Source organism: Cryptomeria japonica, chromosome 6 (genome assembly GCF_030272615.1).
Source record: "Cryptomeria japonica chromosome 6, Sugi_1.0, whole genome shotgun sequence".
NCBI classification, from domain to species: Eukaryota; Viridiplantae; Streptophyta; class Pinopsida; order Cupressales; family Cupressaceae; genus Cryptomeria; species Cryptomeria japonica.
The window spans coordinates 452544882-452560793 of NC_081410.1; positions in this window are offsets into that span (position 1 = coordinate 452544882).

Sequence of the window (15912 nt, forward strand, 5' to 3'; positions counted from 1 at the left end):
AGAAGCTTCTCTCAGAACTAAAAATATTATCTATTTTGTCTTGAGGAAGAAGAAGAAGAAAAACAAGGCCTTGAATATCCTCTTATAGAAGAATTGAGGATGCAAAATCTTCAAGCCTTGTACAATATAAAAAATTAGGTGACCGATTACCTAGAAAAAGATACCCTCATGACTAGGGCACCCTCCAATCATATCCAACACTTTTACCTCTAGATTACAACTATAGATTCCTCTCTATGTGTCTTTTCCAAATATAGCTTACTATGTTGGTATTTTAATTATGTATGTCACTGTTTATGCAAGAAGTTATCATTTTTCTTTCATTTAAGCTAGTTCATTTATACACACATCACAATCTCAATTCTATTGCAACAAAGGAACAAAATTCGAAGTATTCATCTTTTGTATAGGATTATAGTTGAACCAATGATATGTAATGGAGAGTTGAAATGTTAGTTTATGTTCCTAGACTAGGATCTTATTATCCCCATATCGAATGAAAAAAAAAATGGATTTCTTATGATAAATGATTCATACAAGTAGTTGTCAATATAAGTCAACAACTTAAACTTGATGAGATATATTTTCTCAATTACAATGTCCTAAAATATTGCCAACACTAGCCAAACTCAAAAGAGTTGATCTCTCTTATTGAAATGTGAAAGGTAGCTTGGATTCTGGATGCATTGATGCTAAATGTTGCAACAACAATTGGAAGAAGAGATGCAACACCGATTAAAACAAGTGACAACAACAATGGTGATTGAGAAAGATGCATGGGTTTAGAGAATGCATAATTCATTATAGGAATCAAGTATGGATTTTTAATGCCTTGTATGTATCATTTAAAGGAGATGTTTCATTTCATTCTTGGAAAATAGGATAGAATAATATCAAGTGAAACATGCTACCCAACTAATAAATTGCTTGGTTCAAGACTCATATTTTTCTTCTCACATGAAATTTGTGTGTTGATCAATTATATCTATGAAATCAAGTATTAAAACCATAAGAGGATAGATGCTATAATCACACCAATTGTTTTTATTTTCAAATTCATGTAAAACAAACGTGCCAAGTGCAGTAAAGTTATGAGGAGAACTTGCTGGTGTTTCCAACTGGTTGCCCCAAAAGATCCTTTATGAGAGGCCAACTTGAACCTTCAAGATCTCGGATCAGTGGGCCAACTAGCAAAGCAATGACTAGGGACCAGGAGCTAGTCACTCTCTACACTTGAGGATTTGTTAAACCTAGGTGGGTGTCCCTTATAGGAGCATCTTTCAAATTCTCCCAGCTTATGTGTTCTCAAACTATTATGTGAGTCAGTGATCTTTAAACCTCATATGATGTGGCCTTCATCCTTATACAACTTTGATTACAATGAGAACTAATTACGCTTGAAGGAAAAAACTAAATGAAATAAAATAGTTGTTAAAGTATTTGATAAGACTTTCTCCTTACCATAGTTAGTGATACAATATTATGATCAGTGCCCTGTCCATTGGACTAAACACTAGATGAACCATTATTCCAATATAAAACATGCATATTCTGCACCATCTTTTACCTTATATGATTGATACCTAATTTCAGTCATAGCATAAAATAAATTTCACAATTGTATCCCTGTACTTGCTCTCTACATACAACACTTTTGAATAAAGATCAACAAATTTAGTTTTCTACTTTAGAAGGAGCTAAAGTATACTCAAACTCATCAACATTGTGATGACATATGAACATAAAACCATTGGTTTCATTAATTCATATAAGATTCTGGATGACAAGTACATAAAGACAACTTAGAAACCATTGGATTGTATTTCAAGATGTTTTATATTTGTAGAATAAGTGCACATATGAACATTGCTTCAAAATTTTCACTCCTCGTAAAAGATAAACACACAAACTTCTCTGAGTACTAAAAATATTATGTATTTTGTCTCGAGGAAGAAGAAGAAAAACAAGGTCTTGAATATCCTCTTATAGAAGAATTGAGGATGCAAAAATCTTCAAACGTTTTACAATATAAAAAATTAGGTGAGCGACTCACAGGAAAAAGACCAAAAACTATTTAGCTTTCTAACAAAGACAAATATTCTTTTTTGGTCCTCCATAGGTGGTTGATGTTGGATATGACCTAAAATGATCCAGAGTCTTCCTTTTCTTCTTTAAAGTTCCCTTATCAGATTGAAAAGTGTGATAACCCTCAAAACGTATTTAATACACATTGACAGAGAGCAGCTTTTGAGCTCTTTCCAAAGATATGCAATAAATAAGCAAGATAGATATAAAGATTTCGAAGAAGAAGAAAAGACTGGTGATTTAATCAATAAATACACCATCAGATATCCTTTTAACCGAGAAGAAGAAATAAAAGAGAAAGATAACAAAAAAGGAGGGAAACTAAAAGTTTGAAAATTCAAAATTTCAAAATCAGTAAAAGAAGAAAAAACAATGAGGAGGAAAGGATTAGAAATCATCAAATTCAGATTGATTGAAGTCCTAGAGAGCCTTGAGATGTTGCTGGTAGTTGTTGTCTTCAATCTTTGATCTAATCACATCCATTCTGGTCACTCCACTATCAAGCCTTGATAGTGCATCCATGTATGATCCTAACTTCCTGATGAGTTGTGAGTCATTTGAAATGATATCAGGAAACATTTGATTCTAATTTGTTTTGATGTCAGCTTTCCATTATGTAAGAAGGCAATGAAAGCATCTGAGTTCATTATCGATTCTGTATGTATACATCTCGTGGACAGTGAAAACTTGCTTGATCATTTCAAATCTAGCCTTGAATCCCTCCATCATGGCATGTAAGACACTTGGGAGAGGCTTAATCAAAGAAATTTCCAACATTGTTATTGTTTTTCTCATATGAGATAATGAGCAGGCCATGAAATGTTGCCACTTCAAATATTCCTGAGAAAGCCTTAGCAACTCTCTATGCTCATCCCATGCTGCATCCACATGGTCCAAAATATCATTGATTTTTTATTCCAACAATATTTTTTCCATATCTATCTGTACTTTCTTCCCCATTTGCAAAGAATCCACCTTTAGCACATTATTTTCATTGCTTAAACTATCTATCTCTAATCTTGCTTGGGCTAGATCATTTCTCAATCCTATGAATTCATCAAATGTATGATTTATCATGCCCGAAGGTGTGTATGTAGGTCCTGCATATAGTTGTTCCTACAATGTTGTCACCTTTTACCTTAGAATGGTGACGTCCTCTTTTTTCTTCATGGCCACCTTATGAGGTAACTTTCCTATATTTAGATTCAGACTTGTTGCCTCTGTGGTGGATGTATTAGGTACTCTCTTGAATAACAGGCTTCCAAATAACACATCAATCTCATAGCTCATGCTCAGCCTCCTTGTAACTCTATGAAGGCCCCAATTAACCAATTAATCAAGGTGATCATCAAATGGTACTCTTGAAAGTACTTTCTCCCCTTGTGCTTGATCCATTGACTCTAAATCTATATCATGCCTCTTTCTTAACTCATCAAATACAATAGAAAAAGAAATATCACATCCTTCCAAAAGGAGTGCTCCACTCCTTTTCCAAGATCCCTTCCTATCTTTGGAGTCATTGTAGCGAATTTCTCTTTTGTAGATTTTAGCACATCTTTCATCCTCAACCTTTCTTCATTCCCCAAATCATCAAATTTGATACCTCTACTTCTTTCCATCTCATTTGTCAAATTTCTTATGACAAAATGCTTGAATTCTCTGGTGTTCACCAAATCATCATCCCTCATGAACTGTTGACAAGCATTCAATCTCTCATCTTAACTAAGATCTCCTCCAAGATTTAGTGCATCAAGGGCCCACTCCCTAGAAGTGTTGTATATTGCTACTGCTAGGATATGTTGTTGTCATTGATGTCAACATATTCCTGTGATTTTGTTGATCTGGTATTTGTAGATTGGTTTCTTGTGTTGGTGATTATGTGTTGAATATTTTTGGTGCTCTTATTCATTCTTGATTGGTTTCAGTGATCTAGAAAGTTGATTGATCATATTACATGATCTGGTTTATGGTTTTGTTATTTTGATCAGTGCTTTACAAAGTTCAGTATATCCTCCGATATATTTCGGTGTGATCAGATCGTGTGATGCGGTTTTGGATTATTGTTCTGAACATTCATGAGTATCTTCACTTTGGATGGTTTGTGATTTGTTTCTCTAGAAGTTATCTTTCTTTGTAGCAGTTGTTGTTGTTTATGTTTTTCTCGAGTTTTAGATGTTGATTGGTGAAGATTTGATAAGTGGTGTTGGTGGAGCTATTGAGGATGATTCTAATGTGTTTTCTGGTGTTTCCTAATCATGTCCTATTTGGTTTCATGATCTACATTGGTTGTTATGCATGGTTTTGGTGTTCTCCTATTCCAGTGATGATGTTCATATTATATGAGACCTATTTGGTGGTGTAGCGTGTAGCGGTTGATCTTGGAGTTATTTCCGTTGGTGTAGCATGTTGGAGCATTTGATTTGGGTCCATGTTATTCCATTTATGTCATAATATTGGTCCTGTGGTTGATCTTCATATCGAGTGATGAGATATATCTTTTTGGGTTGAGCTGACCTTATGCTAAGGTTGATGATCAGTATATATAGATGCATTATTCATGCAATTAATGTATTGGTGATCTTTGAATTATCAAAAGAAGTTATTTGTGCGAGCATATGTGAATCTATCCTTCGGTGTTGCGTTTGAGCATAGATTGAAGTGTTGCAGATTGTGGTGCTTGATTGGAACTGTTATTGGGCATTTGGGATGCTATTTCTTCTGTTCATATAATCAGGATTGTTGTCCACTTAGTTTGTAAGTCAGTGAGACTTCTTGTAAGGTAGTGAACCTTGCCTGAGGGTTGTAGCCTTTTGGGTTATTGTTTTGAGCAGTGAGCTCTAGGCAGTGAGCCTGAATGCATGTTCATTCCCTATTGTAATTATTTCACATAGTATTGTAGAGTATCATTTCATTGGGTAGGGTCCCACCCTGGTTTTTCCCTTAACCGGTTTTTCTACTTCCAAATCTTGGTGTTATGTGTTGTGTTGTTATTTTGCTTATCCTTCTTATTGCTAGAGTTGATCAGATTTATTTTGTGAGGTTGATTTTGATATTCCGGTGACAACTGATTCACCCCACCCTTCTCAGTTGTCTCTCCTTGCTGTTGCTAACAAGAAGGACTTTTAATTGTAACCCATTTCCTCATATCAAATCTATGAGGAGGTAAACGCTCATCTCCTTGAAATTAAAACCCTTGATATGACTAGAAAGGGATTTCTCTTCTCGAGGATAATATGTGCAAAGGGGTAATAGCCCTAGGGTTCTCTGGGATTTAAGAAATAAGGCCACTCCAAGATAGTACACCCATAGGCATTTTCATGGAAGCTTTTGCAAGCAATCTTTCAAAAGGGGAAGGGTGTGATGACTTAGGGTCAAGAGTAGATGTGGATGGAGGTTCTTGAGGACTTAGGGGAGGGGAAGTAGGGCCAATGGGGGAGCCAATTGACTGAGGATATTCAGGCCTTTCCTCCTCTACCACTTTCACTGGAGGTACAACATCCAAGTAGGGCCTCTCATGAGGTAAAGGTATTATGTCAAAATCTGTGTAAGTAGAAAAAATTTCCCTCATTGTTTCTTGTAGAATTAGTTGCATCTCCCATGCTAGAGAATAAGAATTGTCCTCCCTCAATCTTCTATTTTCCTCATATTGGATTTTATACCACCTCACCTTTCTTTTCAATACTTCCTCATACTTTTCTGCATTCCTTTTGAGGTCTTCATCATCTTCCTCATCCCATTGATGTTCTGGTGTCTTGGCCTTCCCAAGCTTTTTGTTAAGTCATTCAGAGTCATAAAAACTATATTTGGCTTGGGGAAGTCTATACCTGTTCAACATAGAATATAGGATATCATATGCCTTCTCATTTAAAAAGAGATACATCCCAATCACCACTTGTGATGGGATCATTGATCCTTTCTTATGTGACACTGCTACCAAGGATTTATCAGCCTCAACTAATTGATGCATGATTTCTAAGAAGGCAAACTTATCTTGGACACTGATTTGCAAAATCCTAGGAGTAACAAGGTTGCCAAAAACCCTTATGATTGTATGGTCCTTAAAGTAGAACCATGAACTTTAATTGTGGGTAATACCTAATTAAAGCTTAAGGTATTTGGGCCTGAGAAATTCCTTAGCCCTCGGGATTAGACCCTGCCTAACTCCCTTATGCAAAATACTTAAAATCTTTCTCACAATTTTTTTTTTAAAGGTCAAATAATTTGACTCATTCATATGTGAGTCCCAGATGTAGGTCCATTCCTGAACTGGGAGTTGGTCTCCTCTAACCAAGGTTGCAATATACAAATCGAGATGCCAAACCTTAAGGCCTTTATACAAGAATATATGCATTAGGAGAGAGTAATACCTGAAAATTGCTGATTTGCCAATTTTGAAATCACATAGGGCATTATGCAGACCCTCATCTACTAAGGAAGCATAGTCAAAAGGCCTATTGATATCCCTACTTTGGATATCCATACAAATCATCAACATCTAATTTGGAATCAATTTCCTAGCATCTGCAACACATACTTGACATAAGGCATAGACTGTGTCCAAAAAATAATTGATCAATAAATCTGTGTTGTAAGGGGCAGTTTGCTATGGTGTCAACATTATATCATCCCCATTTATGTGTGGAGGCCTGAATGATGCCAATTTTATTCTATATAGGAGCTCATTTTTCTTGTATTTTGTAACTAACTCCTGTGGATCAATAACCCAATCTGTGTTAGGGTTGAGCATAAAAACTTCATTGATGAAATCTCTGGTGATTTTTGTCATTCTCTCACCTTCATTAGACACAGTCTCTCTAGTATCAAGCCTATACTTTGTAGCAATTTCAGCGATCAATTTAGTTTTTACATAGACATTTGGAACTACAATCTTTGCCAAATTGCAATTCCAAATATTCAATACTGGGACTCTCTCTTTCTTCTATTATACCCTCTTCTCCATAGGCTGAAACCCTTTGGTAGAATCAATGCATCTCTAATTCTAGCAGAATTGTCAACAATAAATTCATCTGGTCTGGACCCTGGCTTAGACCTCTTCTACATCTTTGTTCATCCAGCAAGTTGCATGATTATTTCCTCAAAGAATTTCCTCTTTCCCAAACTAAGGACTCTGCCATTTCTAGGATTATGGTTTATGCGTAGAATCAATGAAATAGTAACAGGAAGCTCTTGAAATTCAATTCAGGCTTAAACTTTTAGCACTTTGTTCACTATAAGCAATCGAGAATTATGCAGAGAAACCCTAAATCCTAAAAGGTATGCTGTACAATGCAAACAATAATCACTTTTCAGAAACCCTAAGTGCTATAGTAAAGAAGCACAAAATAACTCAGAGCATATACAAAGCACTGTAAGTGTGAATCAAAGAAGGAACAATTCTAAAATAGGCAAAATATGTGGATCATAACAGGTAAATTGGACCCATTTACTACGGGCACGTAGCTTGGTGTGATAGTAGGAGAGAGTCGTTGCAATTCATATTTGAACGTTGGGGCCCAACAACAAACTCTCGGTCTATCGACGATGGATGAGAAGCGAACAAGTAGAAATTTTAACATTTTTATTTTTCCCTTAGTTCTCAAGCCTTTGCGGAATTGTGGAACTAACTTGGCCATGCATCCCTGGCCAATCGTGTAATCGCATAGAGATCCTAGCCATTGATCTTCTATGAAATCATCTTCCTTTATCACACTTAGAAGTGGGGAGAATTTGACCCACATTCTTATTACATGGCTCAGCTATCCATGTGTTCATATTTCATTTTTTCTGAGTAACTAACATCATCCTGCATGGGACCCATATGCCACGTCTCAAGCGGATTTGCGGAATTAACTTCCAGGTACACCTTTTGGCAATTGTGTAATCGCACGATCATCGGGTCCATCGATCTTGTTCAAGTTGATTGCTACATATGTTATAAAGGATGCGACTCTACCGAGCTTACCTTTCCGCCATATCATCTTGACATTCATGCGTCATTTGTTCATTGGTCCACATATAAGCATAGTAAGATTGAGTAGGTCCCACTATCGGGTTTCTATCAGCTGGTGAAACGTGTTGGAGATTGATCTTAGCATGATTTCTGTTGGATATAATTGTTTGGATATTTGATTTAGGTTCATGCTATGTAATGTAAACCATAATATTGGTCTGGTGATAACGTGTGATGTAATTATGGTTTATGGGTTTAGGTTTTAGCCGACCTTGTTTACCAAGGTTGATGATTTGTATATATAGGAGATATACTTATGCAATTTGTGATCAGGATTTCATGTCTACATTATTAGAGTGAATTTTATGTGCGAACTGAGATATATCATTCAGTGAAAGGTTGAGAAGGTTTTTGGTATTGCTGAGCAGACATATGTGCTTGACCGGATTTGTATCAAGCATTAGGATATGCTACTTTCACATTTCATTCTTTTCAGATTGTAGCCCAATGATTTTGTAAGTCAGTGAGACTTATTTTTGTTATGAGAAGTGAGCTTCAGGCTATTGGCTTGATTGTAAGTGCAATTCCCATTGTAATTATTTCACATAGTGCTGCAGAAGTATTATCTGATTGTGGGTAGGGTTTCCCACCGTGGTTTTTCCCTTTAATGGGTTTTCCACGTCAAAATATTGGTGTTGTATGTACTGTGTTTTCATATTTTATCTTTCTTTGTGTTGGTTTCGTTGTGCTCTGGTATAAAGGTTATAATCTACAATAGTTCTCAATGCTGATAGAAAACTGATTCATCCCCCCTCTTAGTTTTCTCCCAGTATCAGATCTGTCTAATAGGTTTAGTGCCTTTCTATTGGACAACTAGAGAACAAGAGGCATGGTATTATATGCGCAATAAATTTAGGCTTTTTTATCCCAAGTCTTATTGCCACCATCTGCATGTGGTTTAGTATACGTGGATTAATTTTTGTGCAAGAAATGATAAATTTCTTAAATAGTTGGATCATGCCATAACTCAATCCCTCTTTTCTTTCAAATATTGTTATGATATTCCAATTTCTCCCCAAGGTCACCTTGTCTAACCACTTCCCCATTAAATTTGGCATTGAGTTATCTATGGGCCTAGCTCATCTTTCCAAGACACAAATTTTTTTAACATCTCTTTGCTGAGTCATCAACTTATGGTGGCTCACATCCAATGGGTGTGGAATCTTAAATGTAATCCAACTCATCAATATGGATAGATTTCCTGGTAAAATCATGCTATTCAATGCACGACACGTTTCTTGCACATTTATGGTTGACAACTTGCTCTCTTTCGTCAGCAATCTTATGAGGCCACAACTTTTGGCCTCCATTGGGCCATGAAAGCCCTTGTTGCCAACCCCTTTTCTAAGGATATTCAAATCCAGGTGGCTTAGCTTCGTCGACAAAAGTGAATTACTGATGTCCACTCAGCGTGTGGTTCCCAAATCAATGCTATACTTCATTAGTTAAAAGTGGGAGACCATTCTTCTAAAGAGATTTCTCTAGCTCTTCAAGGATGTCACTCTTCCTCAGGTATCAAGAAAATAAAAGGTGGTTAGATGGTTTTCTGAAATCTCTTGGATATTTTGCAAGCATTTGTATACCTTTATGAGATTTTTTTCATAGCTCACACTCCTTCTAAGCGAGATAAAACTCTTTAGGACTACCTGTGTGTGGTTCCCCATTGACTCTCAAAGGTGCAGTATAATTTTTGTGAGTAGTTGCTCACCTTAGATGACCTTAAGGAGGCTGTCAACTGTATGGCGACTGATAAGGCTCCTAGCTATGATGTTTTTCTTGGTGTTTTATCAAACTCTTTGGCCTTGTGTTTGTCCTGATCTTCACAAGGTCTATCTTGAAGCTTTTCATAACCAGTCATTAGTGAATCTTATCAACAAAGGTAATATTAAATTCATTCCCAAACCTAATGATTAAGAGGATATTTGCAATTGGCGACCTCTTATCCTGTTGAATGTTTCATAAAAAATCATTACCAAGGATTTGGCTCTAAAGATATGCCATCTTCTCTCGCTTATTATTCGACCATAACAAATAGGGTTCATCTATTCCAGATTTATTCTAAACAATATCATTGTGGTTTGGGAAGGAATGGAATGTGCTCATCACTTTGGACAATCTAATCTCTTTCTCAAGATTCACTTCACCAAATCTTATGATCGCATCGAATGGTCCTTTATTCTTGTGATGGTTGGAGCTCTTGGGTTTGGCCCGAGATTTATTTAATTTGTATAGATGGTTTTAGGGGATTCTTTTGCTTGAATGATCATTAATGGTTTGCAATCCTCCACTTCCAAACTCTTTCAAGTCCATTTAACAAGGATGCCCTCTCCTACCCTCTTGTGCTCTCTTTGTATGTTATTGCAGCGGAAGGGTTTGGTTACTTGCTTGCAAACACCAAGATTTTAAAGGGATTGTTCATGGCATTGCCCTACCTTAGTAATCACAGTATCTCATCAATGGTCACTTTGTAGATGAATCCTCTCTCACACTCATTAAAGAGGAGTAGAATTTGAAAGAAGCCGTTAATTACCTGGATACTTTTTGTTTGGCTTTAGGTTTTGCCATATAGTGGAACAAGACCCAATCTTACAAATAATACTTTCTTCCCAAGTCTCCCTAGCATTTTGACAATGTTTGGAAGTATATTGGGAGATTTTCAGAGTTTTGGGCATCCCCTTTGCTTTTCAGGGTTCTCTGGTTGACCTCTAGAATGCCATTCTGGCCACAATTGAGAAGAATCTTTCGTATTAGATTACCAAGCCACTTTATTTGACTGGAAAATTATAGTTTTTATTAATTATTTTAGTAGCCACATCTCCATTTGAATCCTCCACATCTCCATTTGGAAAAATTTCTTCATCATTTCCTTTGGGCTTCTTCTAAGGATAACAAATTTTTCCACTGCGTTGCTTGGGAGTTATACTATCTCCCATATAACTTTAGTGAGCTTAGCCTCCTTTCTTCTAGGAGGTAGGGCTTAGCCATTTGTGCTAAATGAATTGTTTATGTCATTTCTAGCAATGAGACCTAGAAGGAACTTCTCAAGCTTTGTATTTATTTAGGTTTTTCCTGGCATCATCTTGCTTGGAAGAGGATTGGCTTTCAAACCCTTCTCGTCATGCCAAAGACCATTCAAATTTAAGGAACTTTTGTGGCCAAAAGTATTTGGCGTGATTGAGAAGCTGTTAAGCCCTGACTCTGATGGGCTAGATCCGGTTTTAAGTACAAGTTGTCCTTCAATCACCACAACTTTTTGTGGTACCCTCTTATCTAGATTCAAGGGCTCTCTCCAGCTTGTAACGCTTTGATGTAGGTCTTACCGTTTCCCAAAAATGACATTCACACTGCTAGAGATTTTTTCTCTAGAGCCACCATAAGTTTGGGCACTTGGGAAGATGTTAGGGTTTAGTTTTGGCTAGCTTGACCAGATCGCTAGAGTTTGGACACTTTGGTGTCCTCTCTACCTCCAAACATGTTGCACAAGTTGGAGATTCATTCTATCAAGCTTTGGTGGAAGGATTGACATTGGCATCCTGACATCGCTTTTTGCAATTACAAACTACGGCTTGAATATCATTATCTTTCTCCGCATTTGCCACTAATTTGGGTCCTTAGTTTTAGGTGGAATTTGTAATCATCTTTACTTATTTGGAAACACCATTTTTAGATAGTTTGGTCTATTGTTAGAGAATCCAAGTTGTCTCGTTTTTCCTTGTTTATTATTTTCTAGGGCTTGCCCCTAGGTTCTCGTCTTCAACATTTGGGGGTTTTGGACCTTATATGCCCTTTTTGTAGCCAACCAAAAAATTTGAAGCACATTTTCTAGTTTTTCCATCAAGATCAACACTTCTGGATATTTATTCATGATTTATTTTTCCATTTCAGACTTGAGCCTTTTTCCTGGCACATAGCGCTCTTGGGGGATTGGCCTCGTATTCCCTTCAAGTATACCCAAATCTGGCATGCTTTGAGAGTGGATATTCTATTTAATTTATGGAAAGATAGAAATGCAATTGTCTTTGCTCAAATTTTTATTGATAGTTTTGTTTAGCTTTTCACTAAAGCTACTTTATTTAAGTTCAAGCATATAAAGTTTCTTTAGAGGTGGCTCACCTTTATGAGCTTAATCATTGGGGAAATTCCCCTTGCACTATTGCCAGGGTTCCACTGTATGCTTTTTCCTCTCATGGTTGTTTATAGAGAAGCTTCTCTTCTTGTCTCTCTAGTTCTCCCAAATGTTAGGCCCTTTGCCACCATTCTAGTGCTAGGGGTGGTTCAATTTGATGGTGGTATGTTTCTCCACCCTATGAAGGCTCTACCTCTACCTGGCCTTCAAGTGGGGCAAGTTTGACCCTTGGAGACGAGGATAGTTGGCATTCTGGTAATGGAATTGTTGGTTTTTGTAAGTGGCTCTTGCCGCTGGATTTGGCCATTTCTTCTAAAAGTCAGAAGATAAAGAGGAAGGAGAGATGATTGCTGATGAGGGGCGGTCTTTGCGTAATGTCAACTCGAACCCTACTGATGTATGGGGAAAACTAGATGATCGGTACTCTCCTCCACCACATGTTGAGTGTGTATTGGCTTCTTAGTTGTCCTTTATGTTGTTTTGTAGGTTGGGCCCTTTGTTAGTTTATTTTTGTTTTCTTCTTTCTAGGATTTGCCTTGTTAGACTTTGATTTTTGGGCTCTACCCATGTGACATTGAGGGGTAACCTTGTGTCCCTCTCCCCTTTTTTTTTGTGAATATGTGTATTCTATTTTTTTATTAATAGATTTTGATGCACGTGTTCATAAAAAATGTATTGATGAATTTAACTAAAAATAAATATAAAATTGAATTATCATAGCAATGTCATAACTCTTAATAATTAGATTTTTTTTTGTGAATTAAACGATACAACTAAATTAAATAATTTTAAAATAAAATAAAATAACATTTAATTAAATAAAATAAATGCAAATTTATTAGGTACACATATTTAAAATATCTAAGTTTAGTTCAATTAAAACTTTGCTAAAGATATGGTCTAAGACAAAACTTGAAATTGTTATTATCAATTGCAAGGAATAAATTCCCTTATTTAAAACTTCATTGACTCACACCAACCTGAAAAAATTCTCAAAATTTATTCAAAAATAAATAAGAAGCTAACATATAAGTTATATTATTTAGTACATTTTTTAAGATAAAAATAAAAAAAATAAAAATAATGTAGATAAGGTATACATTATTCACTACTCTTAATAAATATAAATAAATTAAATAAAATGAAATAATTTTTAAATAAAATAAATAGTTTTAGATTGACATAGATAGATGAATTTAAGATATCTATGCAGTTTCTCATATATATTTAAAAAAATTAAATTATAACATAATTCTTATATAAATAAAATAATATATTTTTAAGTAAATAGGACCTCTTTTCCATATCTTGGATATTGGTATAGGATGAAATTTCTAATGATGCACTTGTGTGAGTGTCACATACATATAGTGTGTACTAAGTGAACCATTCATTATCATGAGAAATACATTAATGTAAACACTCATAAAACGTATATTGATAAATTTGACTCAAAAAATAATACAATTGAATCGTCATAGCAATATCACAAGTTTCAGTAAATAAGTAGTTTGTTTTGTATAAAAAAATATAAATCTTAAATAATTCTAAAATAAAACAAAACAACTTCTAATTAAACTAAATAGATTAAAACTGATATATATCATCTATACTAATAAATTATCGCTTGAATTACATAACACATTTCAAATCACCCTTAAATTTATTGTAATATTTTTTCTTATAGATTCATTTTAAAATTATCTTTTTAACTTTAGTTTCAAGGCCAAAGTAAATTCATTGATTTTTTAATAATTTTATACATTTAAAACACATCTTTTAATCCAATTTTATTCAGAGATAGGTAATATAGAGGTGGAAAGAAAGAGAATCAATCCATACATGGAGGCTTGCCAATTTCTAAGAAAGTAGGGTAATGCTAGAACCAAGGAGAATCAAAGTGGTGACAAAATGAAGAATGAGAATGTCTTATAGGTTGAAGGTTTGGGTAGGAAAGGTACAAGTTCCAAGCATTTTTGTGTCATGTAAGTTTTTTCGTCTATACTATTTTAGCTTTAGGAGCATAGTAGGTAGACCTAAATAATTACATGATCATCTATATCAGAATATAGATAAAATACAAATAAGAATCATCAAAGAAAATCGACTGACATAAAATAAAATTGACAAAAGAGACTTTTTTAGTAGGTTTTGTTGGCATGACAACTTGAATTCTGATGGGTAATGCCCACATAATATAACCTACTAGCTAGATATAGTTCTCATACAATATCTTCCTATACACAATTTCTTCTTACAAGAAAGTACTACTATCACTAAATACTTATATATGGCACATATTAGTATAATATATGCCAATTCACTTTGTAGAAAATGGTCAATTATTTCACAGTTCCACATAATTAAAATGCAAATGATATTTTATGATTTTAAATCCTACATGTCTAACAACCATACAACAACATGTGTTTTAAATCATGTGGTTATTATTGTAAGAAATTTATGCAACAATTTATGTCCATACTTAATTTGTTCATCTTCAAAGAAATTCTATCATAGTGTTTGTTCTTGCCACATTTGTTGGTATGAATGTAATTAATATTGATAAATGCTATGGCATTCTAGTATGTTATAAGCATTGTAATAGTCATTTATTTATTATATGTGTATTTCTATAATTTGGATATAGACTTCTAAGTTTATCCATTTATATGATATCATATATGTGGTGTATGTATATGCACAACTTATATTCCTTCCAATATTTAATTATTCATATGTATCTAATGTTTTTTCTCTCTTATATAATGTGAATGTAATATTCAAAAAATCTAGTTATTTCTCCTTGCCAAACTTCGTTTGAGTTTTATTTTCATTAAACTCGAGTTTGAATTCAAACCTTGTGACTTCAGTTGCATGACACTAATCTTTAGGGGGGTTTCTATGTTTGTTCTCTCTTATAGTACTATTGATTTTTTTTACTAAGCAAGGAAAGAAGGTAGCTAAACCCCATTTTTAAAATGGATTTTTTATTTCTTAAACTCAAATTCAAACAAAAACAAAAAGTAAGTTTTACATCTCTTTGAAACTGTTGAATTAAGGCATGGAAGTGTTTTTTTTTAATTCGTTGTGTTAAAGTAAATAAGTCATAGATTATTTTAGATCATCAATACGTATATAGATCTCTTAAATACCGGACTTATCATTTACTACTTGCAGACATCATTACATAACACAAGCATATTAGAAGTCATCTTGCATATTTGATAAAATATATAATCACATAAATCATTTACAATAATAAACTCATGATTTAAAACACATGCGTACTCTAATAGTCATTAGATGCATGCAGGATTTCAAACTATATAATCTCATTCACATTTTAAATCGACGGAAAGCCTAAATCATTCACCTTTTTCTAGAACATCAGTTGACATATATAATAGTTTGATGGTTTTATTATGCCTGATATCCATTACTAAGAAATAAGATGTAGGCATGGATAACATGACTTTCTAGAATGATAAAAATTAAGGATCGTCAAGGACAATTTCCTTGGGTATATTTCAATGAATCATGAGGTGCATACAAACTTCATCCTTCTCTGAAACAACTAGCAAATGATGTTTTTACTTTAGGTTCATGGTGGTTCATTTCTTGTAGGACCAAAGCCTAATCGAGTGGGTTTTGGAGTCATGACATAAGAATAAAGATATAAATTTAAAAT